Raw genomic sequence first — 21,932 nt, forward strand, 5'->3', positions numbered from 1 at the left:
GCACGCTTGTTTGAGATCCAACCTTCTCACCCTCTAATTGAATATGGAATTCAACCATGTTATGGTCACTCACTCCAAGGGGATCCTTTACTCGGACATTTTTAATTAATCCAGTCTCGTTACACAGGACCAGATCTAATGTTGCTTGCCCCCTGGTCGGTTCAGTTACATACTGCTCAAGAAACCCATCCCTAATACACTCAATGAACTCATCCTCAAGGCAGCCCTGCCCAATTTGATTTGTCCTATTAATATGATAGTTAAAATCCCCCATAATTATAGATGTTCCCTTATTACAAGCCTCAACTATTTCCTGATTGATACTCCGTCCAACAGAGTTGCAACTGTTCGGAGGCCTATAGACTACGCCCACTAGTGTTTTTTTCCCCTTATTATTCCTTACCTCCAACCAAACTGTTTCATTATCCTGATCTTTTGACCCAATATCATTTCTCTGTATTACAGTGATTCCTTCCTTTATTAACATAGCCACCCCACCTCCGCTTCCTTCCTGCCTGTCCTTCCTGATCGTTAAATAACCTGGTATGTTTAATTCCCAGGCATTGTCACCCTGCAGCCATGTTTCTGTAATGGCCACAAGATCATACCCATATGTACTTATTTGTGCCATTAACTCGTCTATTTTGTTACGAATGCTACGTGCATTCAGATAGAGAACTTTCAAATATGTTTTGTGACACTTAGTTCCTGCTTTTGCCCTTTTTATTACTTTACCTTTTACTCCATACCTTCTGCCCCTTCCTGACACGCTCTGGTTTTTAATTTCCCCACTGCTACCTAGGTCTATGACCTTCTCTGTTGTCATTTTTATTATTTGCTCTCTAGGAACCTCCCCCCCACCAGTTAGTTTAAAGCCCTCTCTACAGCCCTAGTTATATGATCCGCCAGGACTCCAGTCCCAGCACTGGCCAAGTGAAGCCCGTCCCAACGGAGCAGCTCCCTCCTGCCCCAGTACTGGTGCCAGTGCCCCAGGAAGCAAAACCCATTTCTCCCACACCAGTCTTTGAGCCACGCATTTAACTCTCTAATTTTATTTGTCCTAGCCAAATTCGCTTGTGGCTCAGGTAATAATCCAGAGATTATTACCCTTGAGGTTCTGTTTTTTAATTTGACCCCTAGCTGCTCATACTCCTTTAACACAACTGGCTTCCTAGTCCTATCTACGTAGTTTGTACCAACATGGACCACGACAACTGGATCCACCCCCTCCCACTGCAAGTTTCTTTCCAGCCCAGAGGAGATGTCCTTAACCCTGGCACCGGGTAGGCAACACAGCCTTCGGGACTCTCCCTTTCGGCTGCAGAGAACTCTATCTATCCCCCTAATAATACTATCCCCTACCACTACAACATTTCTATTTACTCCCCCCTCTTGAATGGCCCCCCGTTCCACGGTGCTGTGGCCAGGTTGCTCATCCTCCCTGCAGTCCCTGCTCCCATCCCCACAGGGAGTAAGAACCTCAAACCTGTTGGTCAAGAGCAAGGGCTGCGGCTCCTCCAGCTCTACCTCATGGATCCCCGTACCTGCCTCACTCGTAGTCACACCGTCCTGTCCCTGACCATGGGCTACATCTGAATTACTTAACTTCATAGGTGTGACCACCTCCTGATTCACAGAGTCCAGGTACTTCTCCCCCTCCCTGATGTGTCGCAGTGTCTGAAGCTCAGACTCCAGCTCATCAACGTGGAGCTGGAGTTCCTGTAGCAGCAGACACTTGTCACAGACGTAATCACCGTGAGCCTCAATGGGGTTCACCGGCTCCCACATCTCGCAACAGTAACACATCACCTACTCCATTCTATGTAATTAATTAAATTTTTTATTGTTAGTTATGGACACCCTCTGCCCGATTTTAGATGCTAGTATCCCCTTTAATTAATTGGATTTAAATTATATCAATCCCTCTAGTTACACCAGTTAAATGGTTTACCAACAGTCACTCTGCACCAGAAAGGCCTTATTAACTACAACCCACAGAGTTAAAGTTTGAAAAGAGCACCTAACACCCCACTTACCCTAACTCACACTTACCCAAACTCAGAGCACTCTCTGCTGACCTCACACTCAGTGCTTGCTCGCACTAGCAATGGTCTTTTTATACTGTTTGTTTGTTTACAGCCAAATGAGTCACCCCTGCTGATTGGTTAGAAAACTGTTTTTCACTGCCTGCTGTGCCAATTTACTCCTACTGCAGTGTAACCTTGTTTTACTCTTCTTAAACCAACAGAATCCCAAATACTTAACTTTTCCCCTTTACTTAAACTGCTTAAGTAATCTTATCAAGAATGATTTATAGAGAAATAACAATTAAAGAACTCTCACACTTACCCAAACTCAGAGCACTCTCTGCTGACCTCGCACTCAGTGCTTGCTCGCACTAGCAATGGTCTTTTTATACTGTTTGTTTGTTTACAGCCAAATGAGTCACCCCTGCTGATTGGTTAGAAAACTGGTTTTCACTGCCTGCTGTGCCAATTTACTCCTACTGCAGTGTAATCTTGTTTTACTCTTCTTAAACCAACAGAATCCCAAATACTTAACTTTTCCCCTTTACTTAAACTGCTTAAGTAATCTTATCAAGAATGATTTAAAGAGAAATAACAATTAAAGAACTCTCACACTTACCCAAACTCAGAGCACTCTCTGCTGACCTCGCACTCAGGTTGAAAGGCATGCTGAGAGATAGGCTTGTTTGCGGATAATGGATGCTCGAATGCAGAGGAGATTATTGCCCGACACTGGGTTTATGTATCAAAAAGCGTTGGAACTTGCTCAAGCCATAGAGACAGCTAACCGAGATGTAAAAGAAATACAAGGTTCAGATTGGGCTACTACGAGACAAGTTGCAGGTCTGCTGGTGCACAAGTTAAATATGAATCGGAAACCACAACATGAGCATGTAAAGGCATGTTATAGATGCAATGCAGATCACCTGGTGAGGGAATGCATGTTTCTGGAGGAAAAGTGCCACAAGTGTGGGAAAAAAGGACACATAAAACATGCATGCAGGGCAAAAGCCCCCGGGGAGGAATACAAACCAAAAGGGGGAGGAAAGCAAAACCTAGGAAGAGAAGTGAAAAAACAGGGAGCACATCACATCAGTGGAGAAGCTGAGAAAGAAGACAACATGTTCATAATGCATAGTATGGTAGAGGACATTCCAAAAGTGGATCCTATCACTTTGCAACTGATAGTAAATGACTCTAAGGTGAACTTTGAGGTGGATACCGGGTGTGGTGTTACCATAATGAACAGGGAGGAGTACTCAAAATTGTGGAACTGTGCAAAAGTTCCAGAGTTAAAGTCTTGCTCTGTGCCGCGTAAAACATATACTGGTGAACGAGTAGCGACATTGGGTACAGCTACTGTAACTGTGCAACACAGGGACACCGTGGAACAGCTACCTGTAGTTGTAGTATCGGGTTCTGAACCAAACTTGTTAGGTCGGGGCTGGATACGAGAATTTAAATTAGAGTGGGGAGCAATAAATCAACTAGAGGGAGGCAAACAATTGTCTTTGCAAGAAGTGTTGATTGAACATGAGAACATGTTCAAGGAAGAACTTGGAACATTTAATGGCCCCCCAGCTAAGATTTATGTTGACAAGGAGGCACTGCCAAGGTTTTTTAAACAACGACCTGTGCCGTATGCCATGAAACCAGCAGATGCCGCAACCTCGAAACCGAGATGGAGTCCATGTTCTCAGTCTGTGCTCAGGACACAGCAGACCAGCTATGAGACACCGCCAAACAGACGAGGCAACGGAACTACACTGCCTACGTGCACACCAAGAACAGAAAACTTGAGAAACTCGGCATCACCAGCAGCAGCAACCAAGCCTCCCCCGGTACCACAGTTGAAACCACAGGGAAGTCCATCGTCAACCTGTCCGACCACACCCTTCAACCAGACGAAATTGAAGTTCTCAGCCGAGGGCTCAATTTCTGCCGCACCACCAAAATGGACGCCATCGGTCTCGCGGCAGACACAGAGGAATTCATCAGGAGAATGAGGCTCCGGGAATTCTTCCACAAATCCCAAGATGTCAGCAGCGAACCCAATGAGACAATCAATGATCCGGAACAGCAGACAGAGGGATCCGCAGTGCAGCAACCGAAGAAGAAAGAGTCAAATTGGACCCCTCCGGAGGGTCGCTGCCCTAAGCTTGACATGTATGCTCAAGCTGTCAGGCGATGCATCAATGCCAGATTCATCAGCCGCACTCACAAGACAGTCCAGAATGTCACCCGAGCACAACGCAATGCCATCCACGCTCTCAAGACCAACTGCAACATCGTCATCAAACCAGTAGACAAAGGAGGAGCCATCGTCATACAGAACAGAACGGACTATTGCAAATAAGCATACCGACAACTGGACAACCAGGAACACTACAGACAGTTACCCGCAGATCCGACCAAAGAACACACCCGCCAACTCAACAGACTGATCAAGACCTTCGATCCAGAACTTCAAAGCATCCTACGCGCTCTCATCCCACGTACTCCCCGCGTGGGAGACTCCTACTGCCTCCCAAAGATACACAAAGCCAACACACCCGGACGTCCTATCGTATCAGGCAATGGAACCCTGTGTGAGAACCTCTCTGGATAAGTTGAGGGCATCCTGAAACCCATTGTTCAGGGAAACCCCAGCTTCTGTCGCGACACTACAGACTTCTTACAGAAACTCAGCACCCACGGACCAGTTGAACCAGGAACACTCCTTGCCAAGATGGACGTCTCGTCACTCTACACCAGTATCCCCCACGATGACGGCATCGCTGCGACAGCCTCAGTACTCAACACCAACAACAGTTAATCTCCAGACGCCATCCTACAACTCATCCGCTTCTTCCTTGACCACAATGTCTTCACCTTCGACAACCAATTCTTTACCCAAACACACGGAACAGCCATGGGGACCAAATTCGCACCACAATACGCCAACATCTTTATGCACAAGTTCGAGCAAGACTTCTTCGCTGCACAGGACCTCCAACCAATGCTATACACCAGATACATCGACGACATTTTCTTCCTATGGACCCATGGCGAAGAATCACTGAAAAGACTACACGATAACATCAACAAGTTCCATCCCACCATCAAACTCACCATGGACTACTCCTCAGAATCGGTTTCATTCTTGGACACACGAATCTCCATCAAAGATGGACACCTCAGCACTTCACTCTACCACAAGCCCACGGACAACCTCACGATGCTCCACTTCACCAGCTTGCACCCTAACCATGTTAAAGAAGCCATCCCCTATGGAAAAGCCCTGCGAATACACAGGATCTGCTCAGATGAGGAGGAACGCGATGGACACCTACAGACGCTGAAAGACGCCCTCGTAAGAACGGGATATGCGGCTCGACTCATCGAGCGACAGTTCCGATGGGCCACAGCGAAAAATCATATAGACCTCCTCAGAAGACAAATATGGGACACAACCAACAGAGTACCCTTTGTCGTCTAGTACTTCCCGGGAGCAGAGAAACTACGCCATGTTCTTCGCAGCCTTCAACATGTCATCGATGATGACGAACACCTCGCTAAGGCCATCCCCACGCCTCCACTACTCACCTTCAAACAGCCGCCTAACCTCAAATAGAATATCGCTCGCAGCAAATTACCCAGCTTTCAGGAGAACAGCGACCACGACACCACACAACCCTACCACAGCAACCTCTGCAAGACATGCTAGATCATCAACACAGATACCATCATCACACGTGAGGACACCGGTCACCAGGTACATGGTACATACTCATGTGACTCGGCCAACGTTGTCTACCTCATACGATGCAGGAAAGGATGCCCCGGAGCATGGTACGTCGGCGAGACCATGCAGACACTGCGACAACGGAAGAACGGACACCACGCAACAATCGCCAGGCAGGAGTGTTCCCTCCCAGTCGGGGAACACTTCAGCAGTCAAGGACATTCAGCCTCCGATCTTCGGGTAAGCATTCTCCAAGGCGGCCTTCGAGACACACGACAACGCAAAATCGTCAAGCAGAAACTGATAGCCAAGTTCCGCACCCATGAGGACGGCCTGAACCGGGATCTTGGGTTCATGTCAGACTTCATGTAACCCCACCTGACGTAGGGTCATCCAGACTCGAGTCGTCGTTGGCTTGTTCTCTCTACACAGATGCGGCCGGACCTGCTGTGATTTCCAGCAAAAAAAATGTTTTTTGTCTGTTTTTTTGTTTTTCACACAGACCCCAGCATCTGCAACATTTGACCCCTTGTGACCCCACCTCATTGTTCTTTGATGTAATGTTTTCCTGATTGACCTGTTTGGACACCATTCACACCTTTGATTGCTGTGATTATCTCTCTGCCAAGGTGTGATAAATGGCAGTTAGAAAGATTACCTGTAAACATCTGACATTATTCTCTGACTATATAAGTTGTGTCTTTATGCATCTCTCCACTTCACCTGACGAAGGAACAGCGCTCCAAAAGCTTGTGATTTCAACTAAAACTGTTGGACTATAACCTGGTGTTGTGTGACTTCTTACATTTGTCCACCCCAGTCCAACTCCGGCATCTCCACACCATGAAACTGAAGGTAGAGGCTGAGCTTGACCGTCTTTTGAGAGAGAACATTCTGGAACCTGTAAAATGTTCAGAATGGGCAGCTCCCATTGTACCTGTTTTAAAACCAGACAATTCGGTAAGAATCTGTGGAGATTATAAATTGACAGTAAATAGGGTGCCTAAACTTGAACAGTATCCTATTCCTAAAACTGAGGATCTTTTTGCAAACCTGGCTGGAGGGAAGAAATTCATGAAGCTGGATATGAGTCATGCATACTTGCAGATTACACTAGATGAGGAATCCAAGAAGTATGTAACCATAAATACACACAAGGGTTTGTTTACCTATAACCGCTTGCCATTCGGTGTCTCATCTAGTCCAGCTATTTTCCAGAGGACTATTGAGGGTGTACTGCAAGGGATCCCACATGTTTCAATCTATCTGGATGATATTCTGGTGATGGGAAGAACCGACCAGGAACATCTGAGCACTCTGAGAGAGGTACTACAAAGATTGGATAAGGCTGGGTTACGGCTCAAGAGGAGTAAGTGTACTTTCCTGGGGAATGAGGCCATGTTCCTGGGACATAGAGTGGATGCCACCGGGCTCCATCCAATCAAGGAGAAGGTACAAGCACTGCAGGAGGCCCCAGCTCCTACAAATGTGATGGAGTTAAAAGCTTACCTGGGACTGCTAAACTATTATAACAGGTTTTTACCAAACTTGGCAACAGTGTTAGCACCTCTTCACAAACTTCTGCGCAAGGAGATACAGTGGCAGTGGGAAGAGGAACAGAGGGTTTCAATTGAACAGTCCAAGAAACTGATACTGTCCTCGGATGTGCTGGTTCACTACAATGCAGAGAAAGACATCATTTTCTCTTGTGATGCTTCACCTTACGGGGTGGGGGCAGTTCTTTCACACAGCTTAGAAGATGGAACAGAAAGACCGATAGGGTTTATGTCTCAAACTCTGACCCCAGCAGAAAAAAACTATTCCCAGCTAGATAAAGAGGGATTAGCAGTAATGTTTGGGTTACAGAGGTTTCACAAGTACATATATGGCAGGAATTTCACCATATGCACCGATCATAAACCTCTTCTATCTCTTTTTAATGAAATGAAGGCAATACCACAGATGTTGTCACCCTGGATCCAGAGGTGGGCAGAGACGTTGATGGCATATGAGTATGTCATCATTTACAAGGCGGGCAAGTACCATGGGAACGCAGATGCCTTGAGCCATCTTCCACTACCAGGTACACCTATCCGTGCAGCTCCAGAGGACAGAGTTTTGATGTTGGAGGACACAGATACGGCAATTGTGACTGCAGAACAAGTAAGGACATGGACAGGTAAAGATCCAGTACTGTCTAGAGTCCGAGAATATGTAATGAGGGGTTGGCCACAGCATCCGGAAGGGACTGATTTCACACCTTACAGTGTCAGGAAGACAGAGCTGAGTGTGCAGGATGGTTGCGTGTTGTGGGGAGCACGAGTGATTATTTCACAGCCAGCACGACAGTCTATCCTAGGACAACTACATCAGTGTCATCCTGGAGTTTCTCGTATGAAAGCCTTGGCAAGGAGTTACTTGTGGTGGCCAAAGCTAGATGAGGAGATAAAAAATCTAGTCAAGACATGCAGCACTTGTCAAGTACACAGGAAGGCACCAGCAGTGGCTCCACTCCACCCCTGGGAGTGGCCGGATAAACCATGGAGATTACATGTAGCTTATGCGGGTCCATTCATGGGAAAGATGTTCCTCATAATCATTGATGCACATTCCAAGTGGATGGATGTGTATCCTGTAAATTCTGCTTCATCTACTGTTACTATAGTCTGCCTGCGTAGGAGTTTTAGTAATCAAGGGATACCGGAGATCGTAGTAAGTGACAATGCCATGTGTTTTGTGAGTACAGAAACAAAAGCGTTCATGAGAAACAATGGCATAGTGCACGTGACTTCAGCTCCATATCATCCATCTTCAAATGGACTTGCGGAGAGAGCCGTACAAACATTTAAGGAGATGATGACAAAAACTGCGGAAGGGAGTTTGGCAGCAAAGGTGTCACGAGTTCTGTTCAGTTACAGAATAACACCTCAATCTACCACAGGACTCCCTCCTGCTGAGTTGTTGTTAGGACGTTGACTACACTCCATTCTTGACCTGGTTCACCCAGATCTAAAAAGAAGGGTGGAAAACCGACAAATCAAACAAAAGGAGAACCATGACAGAAGGACAAAGAGCCGTAGTTTTGGAGAAGGAGATGCGGTCCTTACCAGGAATTTCAGTTATGGTCCAAAATGAATTCCTGGCATCATAGACTTAATGACCGGTCCAGTTTCATATACGGTCATGGTGGGAACTGGTCAAGTAGTACGCAGACATGTGGATCAGGTACTGACCAGACAAAGGGAAATCGAACTGAAGGTTCCAGAGGAAATGTTGGAGGACAAGTTGGTCCCCAGTTATCCAAATGCATTGGTGGTACCACCACCACGAACAGAGACAGTTATACCTGGACCCCTTCATCAAGAGGAAACCATCGTAGCAGAGTCAGATACTCTGAGTACTGCTCAGGAGCAGCAGGTGGCTATACCACAACCAAGCAGGGACTTGACTGTAAGACGTTCACAAAGTGCTCACAAGCCGCCAGAGAGATTGATCACGACCTGCTAGATTCGTTCAGTATGGACTATCAATAAAGGAGTTTCCTTATGGACTTTTTAAGAATGTTGTTAAGAAATTATTGTAAACACAATAGGGGGGGATATAGTAATCTGGGATGTAAAGCTTAAGTTATCCACCAGATGGAGACAAATATTAAGGGATCATATTTACCAGTATTAAGGTAATGTCCTGGCACACCACTTATTAAGGTAGTCACATTGCATTCTGGGTATGACTCAGAGGTTGATCCTCCATCTTGGTGATCGCACAGTAAGAAATAGAGTGTGTTTGCTGCAGCTGTAAGAGATGTTTCTCTGCTACATATGTATAATAAAGCAGTTGGGTTTTGGTTCCTGAAGTCTGGCTTATCTCGGTTTCTGACCTTACCACTCGGATATCACAAGCGGACTTCCCCATGGTGCAGGGCGCCATTGACTGCACGCACGTGGCTTTGCGGTTGCCTGTTTTGAATCCTGAGGACTTCCGCAACCGCATGGGGTTCCACTCCTTGAATGTGCAGCTGGTCTGTGACCACCGGCAGCTGATCCTCGTGGTCAATGCTCAGTTCCCAGGCAGCAGCCACGACGCATTCATCCTGCGCCAGACTTCAGTAGCAGACCTTTTCGAGGCCCTGGCTCACCCAGAATGCTGGCTTCTTGGTGACAAGGGCTATCCTCTGTGCCCATGGCTGATGACCCCGCTCTGTTCACCCAGCACCCCTGCAGAAGAGCACTACAACGTCAGCCATCAGGTGATGAGGAACATTGTGGAGCACACAATCGGCATGCTGAAGCAGCGGTTCCGCTGTTTGGACCATTCGGGAGGCGCCTTGCAGTACTCACCAGAGCGAGTCTCCCACTTCGTCGTTGTCTGCTGCATGCTCCATAACCTCGCCACCCTGTGCACCCAACCAATGCCAGCAGACATTGAAGGACCAGCAGAGGAGGAGGAGGAGGAGGAGGAGGTGGAGCAGGAGGAGGAGGAGGAGGAGGACCAAGACGGGAGGGTCCCAGAAACTGGAAGGGCCGTCCGTCAGAGGCTGATAAGGAGTCGGTTTTAGGCCCCTCTCACGGAATGCTTGGTGCCAATCGAAGAACAGGAATGGAACCATCTGGATAAACCAAAGCCTATGAAGGCCAGCATGAATGTAAATAGCAGACATGGCCAATGTCAATAAAATAATTTGTTTATTTTGAAAAATGTGCTTCCTTCCAACATGACAAAGCAATGGCACCAGAAAGCTTAACTAACAAACTAACACATAAATGCCTCGCACTCCCGGGAGACTATCCAAAACATTACTAACATTCAGACCAAGTGACTCGCACACCCGGGAGACTATCCAAAACATTACTAACATTCAGACCAGCATCCACGGCCTTGATTTCTAGAAATAAGACGTCTCAGCAGCACCTTCTACTCTTTCTCCTTTGATGGTGATCTACTTCTCTTGCTAGAACGGCCCCTTCCCTCCCTGCAGCTCCTCCGTAATGGGACCCCAGTGGCTGCATGAAGGCTGGGGGATGCCTGCTGACTGTCCAAAAACGCAGATGCCCCTGAGGGACAGCCTGGATGGACTCTGGGCTTGGAGGGCCCGGATGCTGATTGCTCCAACTGGGCATGGGTGGAAGCAGTCTGTCCTGCAGGTGATGGCAGCTGCAGTGGAGACGTGCCAGCGGTGACATCAGGAATGCTGACATCCTGAGAGCGGACACCTGCTCCGTGGTCGGCCGACACACTGGCACTCTGATGGGGCAGCACCACAGCATGCGAACCAATCGGCTGGTCCACAGATTGCTGGCCTGCTGTGGTGCTGCAAGGGCCCCGGGTAATCCTGCCTGATCCATCGAGGGTGGCAGCACTCAGTGCTTGCGTGGCAGGTGCCAGTGCTTCGGTGAAGCCCTGGACAGTCCTTTCCAGTGCTTCGGTCAAGCCCTGGACAGTCCTTTCCAGTGATGTACCAATGCCCTGGACAGTCCTTTGCAGTGCTGCCCCAAAGTTCTGCGCATTCCTTTGCTGTGCTGCCCCGATGTCTTGTACACTCCTCGCCTGTGCTGCCCCGAAGTCTTCGACACTCCTTGCCAGTGTCTCGATGGATTCAGGCATCCTTGCCACTGCAGCCATGAGCTCAGTGTGCCTGAGCCAAGCCTGAGCACTCATTTCGGCGAGGGAACGCACCTCTTCTGCGCTCTGTGCAGCAGTCATCGTGGCCTGACTCGCCCTCCAGGGAGACGGCTCCTGAGCTTCCCTACCCCCCTTGCATTGCTGGAGCCCGCTGGTTCCTGTAACTGGTTCCTCCTCAGAGCCATCCCCCCCGCTCCCCTCCAGGGAAGCACTATCCCCAGTCTGCAGATGGGCTGGCTCGCCTGAGGGTGGTACGGATGGTCCGGCTTCCTCCTGCTCGTCGCCTCTGGAGTCAGTGTCCCTGGCAGCTTGATGGCCCGGCTCCCGAGCTGGTGATGCAGCATCTGAAAGCAGGGAGGTTGAAGAGTGGCTTTAGTGAAAGGACAGGGTGGCAGCAAGGGATGCAAGAGTGCTGCAATGCTCTGACGTGGGTCCAGAGTGAAAAAGCATGCTGGTGAGGGGAACAAGTGGAAGGAGGCAGTTCAAAAAGGTGATGACCTTACCATCGCTGTGCACAATGGGGTCAGTAGCTCCAGTGGTGACAGGACCACTCATCCGGCCTCCAACAATATGGTGGACTCTTTCCTCCAGGTCCGTCAGTGTCTGCAGCTGAGGAGGGCCTCCTCCGGTACAAATCTGTTCCCTCCGGTTCCTGGCCAGCTTGGCCTGCAGAAGAAAGGATGGGAAGTGATGAAACATGCTGCCCTGAGTTGTCATCTCATGCCCCCCATGGTGGAACAGCCCTTACAGTATGCTCTGAGTGGTCATCTCATGCCCCCCGTGGTGGAACAGCCCTTACAGTATGCCTTGAGTGGTCATCTCATGCCCCCATGGTGGAACAGCCCTTACAGTATGTCCTGAGTGGTCATCTCATGCCCCCCATGATGGAACAGCCATTACAGTATGCCCTGAGTTGAATGTGCGAGTGTGTTCCCAGAAAGGGACATGGGTGCTGGCTGACAGATGGCCATTGGGGCATCGCGCACCCTCTGGCCATAAAGTCAGGTGCAGATGGAGGGATGAAGAAGATTGCCAAAAAGCCACTCACCCTAACGACCCGAGTGAGATCGTTGAACTTCTTCCTGCATTGCACAGGAGTCCTGGGCGCCACGCTGCTGGATTTGACTATTTGCGAAACTTCCCTCCAAGCTCTGCGGTACTCGTTCTGATGAGGTCTCCTGCCATTGTCAGGGTATAGCACTGCTTGCCGGCGCTCCACTGCACCAACCAAAGCATCCAATGCCCCATCGGTAAAGCGCTCCGCTCTCTGCCTCACCCTCTCCATCTGGTCAAAGTTTGTAATGCCACAGAATGAACAGCGCCGATTTTGAGGCCGACAGGGCGATGAGTGTGGCTGCTGATCCTAAATGACCCACCCCTTTAAGAGCTGGCCGGCACCAGCATGTCTCGTGGTCATCGATTATTGACAGCACCTGCGCTGCACCCGGCCGCCCAGATATTGAGTAGCGCCGCCAGGTTAGCACCTTAGGAGTCCCGTGCAGCACCTAATTTTACGCCGCAATCACCTTTAGGGGCGATGTAACCCAATATCGCTCGAGGTGGTGATAAGTTGTACCTGGCGATAGATTTTGCGCACCGCCAATTCTAGCGCCCCAAGCGGGGCTATACCCAATTTCACCCCCAATGTGTCTTATCACACCAGTGGGGGTAAAGGACAGAAAATGTCAAGTCCATCCAAGACATGAGGACAGTTTCCAATCTTGAAAAACTCTTCTATCTCCTGAACAATATACAGGAAACTTTCGATTAACCGGCCTCTAAATAACTGCAAATGTCGGTTAGCCGGCAAAATTCAGGAGTAGGTTCAGGTAACATTTATTACTTGCCTTGCTCCATGTGCTGCTGTGCAAGGGTGTGGCTGCAGCTGTTGTTAAGCTACAGAGACGCTTGCAACTTGTGGCCATTGTTTTGAACCTGTTGCTAAGCAACAGGGTTTGTTGCTTTATACGGAGCTCTCAGCTTCGTATCTTTTACTATAGCGTTCGGTTATCCGGAATTTTTGATGAACCGGCACCACGTCGGTCCCGTCCGTGCCGGATAAAAGAAGGTTTCCTGTATAGGAAACAGCTTGTTACCTTATTGGTGATTCATGTAAAGAAAGCACTTGCTTTACTCTAGTATTATTCACAGCCTCAGGACATTCCAAAGCACTTCACAGCCATGTACTAACTGTACCTTTGAAGCCAATTTGCACCTAAATGTGATGAATAACCAGTTAAATTGTTCTTGGGTGGTGTTATTGAGGGATGAATATGGGCCAGGACACCAGGAGAATCATAGAATCATAGAAAGTTACAGCACAGAAGGAGGCCATTTCGGCCCATGGTGACCGCGCCAGCCAACAAAGAGTTATCCAGCCTAATCCCACTTCCCAGCTCTTGGTCTGTAGCCCTGCAGGTTAGAGCATCCCAAGTGCACATCCAAGTACTTTTTAAATGTGGTTAGGGTTCCTGCCTCTACCACCCTTTCAGGCAGTGAGTTCCAGACCCGCACAACCCTCTGGGTGAAGAAATTTCCCCTCAAATCCCCTCTAAACCTTCCCCCAATTACTTAAAACTGTGCCCCCTGATTTTTGACCCCTCTGCTAAGGGAAATAGGTCCTTTCTATCCACTTTATTTATGCCCCTCATAATTTTATACACCTCAATAAGGTCTCCCCTCAACCTCCTCTGTTCCAAGGAAAACAGACCCAGCCTATCCAGTCTTTCCAATAGCTAAGATTCTCTACTCCCGGCAACATCCTTGTAAATCTCCTCAGTACCCTCTCTAGTGCAATCACATCTTTCCTGTAATGTGGTGACCAGAACTGCATGCAGTACTCTAGCTGAGGCCTAACTAGTGTTTTATACAGTTGAAGCATAACCCCCCTGCTCTTGTATTCTATGCCATGGCTAATAAAGGCAAGCATTCTGTATGCCTCTTAACCACCTTATCTACTTGGCCTACTACATTCCGGGATCTGTGGACATGCACTCCAAGGTCCCTTTGTTCCTCTACACTACTCCGTATCCTACCATTTAATGTATATTCCCTTTCCTTTTTTGCCCTCCCCAAATGCATTAACTCACACTTCTCTGGATTGGATTCCATTTGCCACTGTTCTGCCCACCTGACCAATTTATTGATATCTTCCTGCAGTCTACAGCTTCCTTCTTCAGTATCAACCACACAGCCAATTTTAGTATCATCTGCAAACTTCTTAATCATACCCCCTCTATTCAAGTCAAGATCATTGATATGCACCACAAAAAGCAAGGGACCTAGCACTGAGCCCTGCGGAACCCCACTGGAAACAGCCTTCCAGTCACAGAAACACCCATCAACCATTACCCTCTGCTTCCTGTCTCAGAGCCAGTTTTGAATCCAACTTGACACTTTGCCCTGGATCCGATGGGCTTTTAACTTCGTGACCAGTCTGCCATGTGGAACCTTATCAAAAGCCAAGCTAAAGTCCATATACACTACATCAAACGTACTACCCTCATCTACCCTCCTTGTTACCTCCTCAAAAAATTCAATCAGGTTTGTCAGACACAACCTTCCCTTAACAAATCCATGCTGACTATCCTTCATTAATCCGTGTCTTTCTAAATGAAGATTTATCCTGTCCTTCAGAATTCTTTCCAATAATTTTCCCACCACTGAGGTTAGGCTGACTGGCCTCTAATTACTCAGTCTATCCTTTTCCCCCTTTTTAAACAAGGGTACCACATTAGCAGACCTCCAGTCCTCTGGCACCACACCTGAAGCCAGAGAGGATTGAAAAATGATGGTCAGGGCCTCTGCTATTACCTCTTTTGCTTCGCTTAACAGCCTGGGATACATTTCATCTGAGCCTGGGTATTTATCCACTTTTAAAGTTGCTAAACCCCTTAATACTTCCTCTCTCACCATGTTTATTTCATCTAACCTTTCACATTCCTCCCCCCCCGATAGCAATGTCTGCTTCGCCCCACTCCTTTGTGAAAACAGACGCAAAGTATTCATTAAGAACCCTACCGACGTCTCCTGCCTCCACACACAGATTACCCTCATGATCTCTAATAGGCCCTACCCTTTCTTTAGTTATTCTCTTACTCTTAATATATTTATAAAACATCTTTGGGTTTTCCTTGATTTTACTTGCCAAGAATTTTTCATGCTCTCTCTTTGCTTTCCAAATATCATTTTTAATTGCACCTGCACTTTCTGTACTCCTCTAAAGGTTTTGGAGTATTTAGCCCTCGGTATCTGTCATACGCCTCCTTTTTTTCTTTATCCTACCCTGCATGTCTCTAGACATCCAGGGGGCTCTAAATTTGTCAGTCCCACCTTTATTCTTTAAGGGCACATGTTTGGTCTGAACCCCCGGATCTCGTCCTTGAATGCCTCCCACTGCTCTGACACTGATTTACCTTCAAGTAGCTGTTTCCAGTCGACTTTGGCTAAATCCCCTCTGAGCTTAGCAAAGTTTGCTTTTCCGCAATGTAGAATTTTTTTCCTGGTCTGTCCTTGTCCTTTTCCATAACTACCTTAAATCTAACAGAATTTAAGGTCACTAGCACAAAAATGCTCCCGCACTGATACGCCTTCTACCTGCACCCTTAGCGTGCAAAGTTAAAGCACATGGGATTGGGGGTAAAGTACTGTCTTGGATAGAGAACTGGTTGGCAGACAAGAAGCAAAGAGTTGGAATAAACGGGTCTTTTTCCGAGTGGCAGGCAGTGAGTAGTGGGGTACCGCAGGGATCGGTGCTAGGACCCTAGCTATTCACAATATATATAAATGATCTAGACGAGGGATCTAGATGTAAAGGCCTAGAAATTGGGTATAGCCCCGCTTGAGACGTTAGAACAGGCGCTGCGCAAAGTTTATGGCCAGACGAAACTTATCGCCGCCTGGCGCGATATTGGGTTGCATCGCCCCTAAAGGGGATTGAGGCGCGAATTCAAGCATTACACGGGACTCCTAAGGCACTAATCTTCCAGCGCAACCCAATATCGGAGCGGACGGGCGCAGCGTAGGTGCTCTCTATTACTGATGACCACGAGACTTCCAGGCGCCGGCCAGCTCTTAAAGGGGTGGGTCAGTCAGCTTTAGCTTGCACACTCTTCGCCTTGTAGGCCTCAGAATCGGCGCAGGCCCTTCTCTGGCGCTAAAAACTTGGACCAGATGGAGAAGGTGAGACAGAGAGCAGAGCGCTTCACCAATGAGGCTCTGGAGCAATTGGTGGCCGCAGTGGAGTGCCGGCGAGATGTTCTCTACCCAGACAATGGCACGAGGCTGTAGTGTATGTAACCATTCCACCTTTAAGAGAACTAATTTAAGGGTTACACTACTTTATCTTGGCTGCTGTATACTGTAATACCGGTGGTGACCACACCGGTATATAAGTGCTGTGTAATGATTTATTGGGCAGTTCCGCCCTGACCTTCAACTAGTAAAGACCCGTTAAAATTTACGCTTGTGGTCTGTGTAGTAATTCTCATTATAACACACAGACTTAACAGTGGCGACGAGTACGATCTTACCCTGCGGCAGAGATACATCCAAGGCAGTTTAACGGGCGTCGAGAGGAGGCATCCGCCCTCATCATTCTGCTGAGAAAAGACACGGGTCTGCAGAGCAAAGGAAGAATTCTGACACGAAGCCTTCCATCAGCAACAGGCAGTGATCATCCCTTCTATCACGGTGGTGGGTAAGCCGATCAGCGACGAGCAGCAAGTCGGCCACGTTGACTGTGAGTAGGGGAGAAAATTTTTTAAAAAACGGAGGATATAAGGGCGGAGAGCTCGACCATGGCCGGGGAAAAGAGCCGGACAGAAGTCGGGGCCAGAGGCGCTGAGACTGGGGCAGCGTAAGGCACGGAAGCCGCGGTGAATGCAAACGCGGCCGGTGCGAAAGACCGGGCTGCAAGCGGGCTGGGAGACGCAACAGCGTCGAGAGAGAGCTCGACCACGACCGGTGAAAAAGGCCGGGCAGCTACCGAGGCCGCGAGGCGCAGCGACCGGGTCAGCGTAAGGCGCGGGAGAAAATTTAAAAATAACGCGGAGAACTCAGCCGCAGCCGGGGGGAAAGGACCGGACTGCAAGAGGGGCTAGGAGGCATGATTTGAAAACCGCTGGGGGAGGGCGAACGCAGCAATATGGCAATCGCCATTACAGCCAGCGGGGGAGGAAGGCAAATGCGGGAAGCCGCCATTTTCAGAGGCGGGGGAAGAAGACAAGCGCGGGAAACCGCCATTTTGTAAAAAGAAAAAAAATAATTCTTTTGTTTCTCAAGAAGATCGCGAGGATGCCTAAGCGTGGTAACATCAATGATTTCGATCCCGATGTTGAAGATTGGGCCACGTATGTAGAACGCAAAGAGATATATTGTAAGGCAAATAAAATATCAGATGAAGATAAAGCACTAACCTTACTAAACTCAATGGGTGCAAAGACATACGGGCTATTGAAGCATCTTCTATCACCAGCTAAACCGACGGATCAGACTTTCGCTAAAATTGTTGCTGTCCTGAAGAATCATTTGAACCCCACACCGCTGATGTTAGCGGAACGATTTAAATTTTATGCGAGAACGCAACTGAAAGAGGAAAGCAACGCGGAGTATTTAATTGAACTGCGTAAGTTAGCGAAATACTGTCAGTTTGGGGAAAGCCTGACAGAGGCACTGAGAGACAAATTCGTGTGTGGGTTGTCGAAAAAAGGAACACAAAAGCGGCTACTTGAAGAGAATGATCTTACACTTGATAAGGCTGTCACTATTGCAGCATCGCACGAAGCCGCAGCGAGAGGCACTGCGGAAATGCAGCTGAAGGCAGCGGTACTCAGCGTAGATCAAATGGCTTTGGGTACAACAAAATGTTATCGTTGTGGAAAGACAACACACGATCAGAACCAATGCTGGTTTAAAAACCAGGAATGTAGAAAATGTGGCAAGCTTGGTCACATAGCTAAAGTATGCCGGTCAGGAGAGAAGACCAGCAACAAAAAGTCACCACAGGAAAAGTGCAGAAAGGTACATAAGGTGGCTGAGAAGAGTTCGGATGAACAGAATTCGGATTCAGACTCCAACAGCAAGGAACTGGGTAGTCTGAGAATTCACAACGTGAGTAAGGAAGCTGACCGACAAACTATCTGGGTCACACTGCAGATAGCAGGAGTTCAAGTGAAGATGGAATTGGACACCGGATCGGCGTTGATGGTCATGAATAAGCAAGATTACAAAAAGTTATTCAAACATATTCCCCTACGGGATACGGAGATAGTATTGCAGACATACACGGGGCAAAAAGTATACCCCATCGGAAAGATAAAAGTCAAGGTGATACACAAGGGCAAAGAACACCAAGGAATGGACTTATATGTACTACCTGAGGGAGGTCCACCACTTCTGGGATGGGAGTGGATCAGGAAAATAAATATGGACTGGCACTCCCTAAACGCAATAACGGTAGATTCCGGAAAAAAAGATGTCAAACCTGAACGATTGTCCAGAATATTGGATGAGGCTAAAGAGGTGTTCCAACAGGGACTGGGAACACTGAGAGGAATTAAGGCAAAAATCAAGACTGCAGAACATGCAAACCCAAAATTTTTCAAAGCCAGACCGGTACCATATGCGATACGACCTGCTGTGGAAGCTGAGTTGGAAGGGCTGGAACGTTCAGGAGTACTGTCTAAGGTGGACTGGAGTGAGTGGGCCATGCCCATTGTTCCCGTCATGAAGCGCTCATCGAGTAACAAGCCAGGGGAACCGGGGAAGGTCCGCATCTGTGGAGACTTCAAGATCACAGTTAATCCGGTGCTTCACACGGTGCAATATCCGCTTCCGCGGATTGAGGATATCTTTGCTTCATTGTCTGGCGGGAAACGCTTCACCAAGATAGACCTGGCGCAAGCGTACTTACAGATGGAAGTTGAGGAAGAGTCGCGCCAGTATCTCACAATCAGCATGCACAGAGGCTTGTATCGATATAATAGACTGGTTTTTGGAGTGGCTTTGGCTCCGGCAATTTGGCAGAGGGCCATGGAGCAGGTATTACAGGGAATTCCAAGCACTCAATGTTACTTGGACAATATCCTGATTACAGGAGATGACGATGAGGAACAACTTGCAAATTTGAAACTGGTGCTCACCAGGTTGAAGGAATATGGCCTTCGAGTTAATCGCCAGAAATGTGAGTTCTTTCAGAAACGGATCTCGTACTGTGGTCATGTCATTGACCAGGAGGGGCTGCACAAGTCACCTGACAAGATCGAAGCTGTTGTGAAGGCTCCCGCTCCGGAAAATGTATCCCAGTTGAGATCGTTCCTAGGGTTGATTAACTATTACCATAAGTTTCTGCCAAATCTATCCACGGTGCTGCACCCGCTGAATGCTCTTTTGCAGAAAGAAGTACCATGGAAGTGGAGCGAGGACTGTAAGAAGGCCTTTCGCAAAAGCAAGACATTGATCACCTCAGAGGAAGTGTTGGCTCACTTCAACCCAACGCTACCTATTCGTTTAGCTTGTGATGCTTCTCCTTATGGTATTGGAGCAGTACTCTCACACAAGTTGCCAAATGGCTCGGAAAGGCCAGTCGCATTTGCATCCAGATCATTGACCTCTGCTGAGCGCAACTATGCTCAGATAGATAGGGAGGCTCTCAGCCTGGTGTGGGGAGTAAAGAAGTTTAATCATTACCTGCAGGGCCAGAAGTTTACACTGCTGACAGACCACCAGCCGTTGGTATCCATATTCAACCCTAAAAAGGGCGTTTCCATTATGACAGCGCAAAGGCTACAGAGGTGGTCCCTTTTCCTAGGGGCACACCAATATGACATTGAATACAAAGGATCAAAACAGCATGGGAATGCTGACGGTTTATCACGCCTGCCGTTGGCTACGGTAGAAGAGGCGCCTACAGTGGACCCAGCGGAGATGTTCCACTCAACCATAGTGGAATGTCTACCAGTAACAAATTCTACGATCGAAAAGGAAACAAGAAATGACCCGACTCTCTCACGAGTCTACGATTTAACGGTGAAGGGATGGCCAGCACATGGCGAACCACTGTTGCCAGCATTTTCGCAAAGAAGAGAACAGCTGTCAGTGTGCCGAGGAACTTTGATGTGTGGATCCAGAGTGGTGATTCCACCCAAACTCCAGCATAAAGTGCTAAAGGAGCTTCACGAGGGGCATCTGGGTGGAGTGAAAATGAAGAACCTAGCCAGAGCTTTCGTGTGGTGGCCAGGTATCGATGGAGACGTCGAAGAAATGACCAAGAGCTGTCTAGGATGCCAGAAGGTCCAAAACGCCCCACCACAAGCTCCTCTGCATCCATGGGAGTGGCCCTCATCTCCATGGCAAAGGGTACATATCGACTTTGCTGGTCCATTTATGGACTCAATGTTCTTAATCGCGGTGGATGCACACTCCAAGTGGCCGGAGGTAATAAAGATGTCTTCCACCACCACGGAAAAAACCATCACAGTATTAAGGACCATATTTGCCAGGAATGGGCTGCCGGAACAGATCTGTTCTGATAATGGACCGCAATTTGTGTCCGAAGAATTCAGGAAGTTCTTAAAAAACAATGGGGTTAAGCACTACACGTCCGCCCCATACCATCCCGCCACCAATGGATTAGCTGAAAGGTTTGTCCAGACCTTCAAGAAGGCCATAAAGGCCATGGGTAATGAAGACATAAATCTACAACATAAGGTAGATAACTTCTTGTTGGCGTACAGGAATGCAACACATGCGGTCACAAACCAAACTCCCGCCATGATGTTTTTCAATAGAAGACTAAGATGCCGGCTGGATTTGATCAAGCCAAACATCAGAAGGGACGTAGAGAACCGGCAATTTCAAGGCATGAATGAAAGGCCAACTAGAACCTTCCAGATAGGTCAACAAGTTTTGGCCCGGGACTACCGTACCGAGAAATGGCAGCCTGGAACTATTTGCACACGACTAGGACCGCTGATGTGTACCGTGGACATTGGTGAAAGCATAATAAGGCGCCATGCTGACCAGATCATAGCGTCATCCGAAAAGGGACAACCTACACCACAACTCTATACGCCTAATGATGAAGCAGAGATACCCATAGTATCTACCTCCGATCCGGTGATACTGGAACCAGATGAACCCGACACTGACATTCAAGCCGAATCGACCTTGCCAAAAGAACCTACTACACCACCGAAAACTACTACACCACCGAGGCGTTATCCGGACCGAGTCAGGAAGCCTCCAGAGAGACTGAATCTGTGAACTGTTTTTACATGAAGTTGTGTATATATGTTATGATGTTATGTTTAATGGGAATACAGGTAGACTACCCTTTATCCGGACTTCCGAAAACCGAAACCCTCTAAAAACCGAAGGTTTTTTCGTTCAGCGTAAGTCGTGCGTACGACTTACGCTGAGCGAAAAAACCTTTGGTTTTTAGAGGGTTCCGGTTGCGGAAGTTTGGATAAAGGGTAAGTCGTGCGCACGACCCCCCGCCGACCCCCCCGCTGACCCCGCCAACCCCCGACCCCGCCAGCCCCGACAACCGCCGACCCCGC

Source organism: Somniosus microcephalus, chromosome 7 (genome assembly GCF_052327205.1).
Source record: "Somniosus microcephalus isolate GS21.2 chromosome 7, FLI_Smic_1.0, whole genome shotgun sequence".
In the NCBI taxonomy this organism is placed as follows: Eukaryota; Metazoa; Chordata; class Chondrichthyes; order Squaliformes; family Somniosidae; genus Somniosus; species Somniosus microcephalus.